At 53.5% G+C, this 2,808-nt stretch overlaps 1 pseudogene; it reads left to right on the top strand.

Annotated features, from left to right (window-relative positions):
• Nucleotides 1-1,359: 1,359 nt before the first annotated feature.
• On the top strand, nt 1,360-1,493 carry LOC139686960 (U2 spliceosomal RNA; annotated as a pseudogene).
• Nucleotides 1,494-2,808: the final 1,315 nt, after the last annotated feature.

Raw genomic sequence — 2,808 nt, 5'->3', positions numbered from 1 at the left:
GAGCGGAGCAAAAGTAATGTAATCCAAATTGAAGCAGCACAACGAAGTATTAAAAGGAATGAATTATTAAAAGGAGAGAAACTTGGGAAGAAAAAAAATCCCATCTGAAGAGAGTCGTCGTCACTTTAAAGTGTAAGTGTAACAATAAATACAATTTTGTGAAAATAATGCAATTATTTTTTCTGCTTTCAATGCAACGTCAACAACAACAACGTCTTGTCTCCTCAGTATTCCATCATTGGAGACGACGACAACTGTTGAAGAGAGGCGCCGGATCACGTTTCAAACTTTGGCGTGTGACGCCCCTTCCTTCCAGCTGTTTACCTCCCCCCCGAAGAGATGGCGCGCGCGCGCTCCCGGCAAGGAGCGTCATTCAAGACGACCCGACGCGAATCGACTCGCGGAAATAGGTGAGTTCCACTCTTTTACCTTAGTTTTTGAACACCAATCTTTCCACAGAATTTATGCGAAGATAATTCTTGTAAAAGGAGTGTGTGTTTGATGAAAAAAAATTGAACGGAAAAGAAACTCAATACATCGGAGGAAACGACCGATCGCGAGCACTCGGGAAAAATTGGAAAAATGTTTGCAAAAAAATTTTCAGAAATTTTTTGCGAATTTCGCGGAAATCGATGCCCATTTTCGCGATATTTTTCGAGAAAATGGAAAATATAAACAATGGAGAAATCTGGTTTTCCATCTTGTGCAATTGAAAGCGCCACTTTTTTACAGCCTTTTCGATTCCTATTCTCCGATTTGAAGAAAACCCTAATTTGTTTATATTTGAAGAAACCCTAATTTATGTATTTATTTATTTATAAGGAAAGCGTATTTTTACTAATGACGATTAATGCAAAGTAAGTGAACAGCACACGATTTTAAATCTCTACCACACAGGAAGTGAAGTGAAGAGGAAGCCCGTTTTTCGAAAAACTGTCGACCACTGAATACTGGCGAAAAGGGCCCTTTATTACCGCCCTGGATGCCCCCCTCCATTTTCGGAATGTTTGAAAATTGCGCCCGACCTTTCCCGGGAAGCGGGGAGAGAGCTTGCAATACGTCTCGTGTGTCGCTCACAGAGATGGCACGACCTAGCGAAGGACTCCGCGTTGCAATTTACTGTCTCGCCTCCGGACTCCGGGGACGCAATTGCTCCGGCCCTCCTGCCCCCCGCGCCCCCCCAAAACTTTTCTTGCTGCAGGAAAACAAGGAAGCCTTCGGAAACACCCCCGCAGGACCCTACGCGAATTCTCCCCGACCAATGCCACCCCGCGGCGCCTACGCCAATCCTGCGCCCTCCGCCCCAAGTGCTCCGGGGTCGTCCCTACACATGTAAATATTGCAGAAAAGGGCTCCCTTATCGCTTCTCGGCCTTATGGCTAAGATCAAAGTGTAGTATCTGTTCTTATCAGCTTAATCCCCTTAACTTTCTTCTTTTTCGCCCGCCAAATTCAAATTTTTAAATGAACAGATCTACCGCTTTTGGACCTTTCTAGCCTCTCTGAGGAATCCCGGACGGGCCCCGACCAACGGTAAGCCCCCCGGGACACTCCCAGAGGGAAGGGGCAACAGGACACTAGGCGCCTGCTCTGCCCAGTAGCCCCTCTTTCGACCCCCGATGGCCCCACGGTCCATTGCCTCTTCAAGGCGGACCGTGGGACCCACCGCCCCCTCAGGGCTCCCCGGTCGCTCACGGACCGTTCCCCACGCCCACTTGGGGTGATAACCTCCCCGGGCTCGACGCCGGGCCCCTAAGGCCCGGCGCAGGCCCCCGCCCCCGGTGCACCGCCGGGTCCCTTCAGGACCGGTAGGCTGAGCACCGGACGTTCCCCGGCCCCCGGTGCACTGCCAGGTCCCCTCCGGACCGGTAGCTTGAGCACCGAGGCCCCCGGACCCCCTCAGGGCCCCCGGGAGCACCCTCCGTCGATCCCGTACGGATCGGCGCAGAGCGGGTGATTTGAACGGCGCGCGGTTTCCTTTTCGGCCGCGACGCCGGTCAAGCGACCGTTCGGCGCGCTTCACGCCCGATCGGTTCGATTGACCCCCTCCCCCCCGTCCGGTATTTGTGGAAGACTTCATCTTCCACAAAACCGTCATTTCAAAACCCCGGTAAATTCAAATTTCCTCCCGATCCCACCCATACGGGCCGAGAAGCGGGTTGAGCGCCTTCAGCGCCATCCCTCGGCGGCCGCCTGGACTTCATTCAGGTGGACGCCACGCGCTTAATTTAAATTTGTATTTTTGAAAATTTTCGTTCCGCAGTCCCTCAGACCGCGGAAAAGCCCTCCGTCGCCCCCCTTGGCCTTCAGCATTTATATCTTTTGAATTTTTTTGTGTCCTTAAAAGGACAATTTTCAAAACAACGTACCACGGTCCTTCAGGCCGTGGAATATCGTCCGCCAGGCCCCGTTTGTGCCATGACTTAACGCCCTCCCATGCCCCCACGTCCTCCCCGTAAAAACGGGGGGGCGGGGGCCGTTAGAAAAGCACCATCGCGTGCTAGTTCCTCCGCCCCCCCCTCCTCCTCTCGCACTCCGCGGAGGAGGAAAGTCGAGGCGTCAGAGCCCGACTCCTCCCCTCCCCATACACCACCGGACGGCGCGTCCGAAAGCGCTTCGGCGCGTAGGACGCGTCGCCCGCGGAAAATCATACACTATGGCTCCCCCGTTTCTTCTTCTTCTTCTTCTCCATCCGGCGTCCGAAAGCCTTCCCTTGAGACCTTCTCCCCGCTCTCGGACGTCACCTATTCTCCCCCCAAGTCCCGTTCTTCTTCCCCTCTCTCCCTCGACGACTTCACGACGCCTCCGG

This window comes from Hetaerina americana, unplaced genomic scaffold (genome assembly GCF_022747635.1).
Source record: "Hetaerina americana unplaced genomic scaffold, ioHetAmer1.1.p SCAF_1553, whole genome shotgun sequence".
NCBI classification, from domain to species: Eukaryota; Metazoa; Arthropoda; class Insecta; order Odonata; family Calopterygidae; genus Hetaerina; species Hetaerina americana.
Note: the sequence above shows the minus strand (reverse complement) of the source record. Positions and strands in the feature narration are given on the sequence as shown.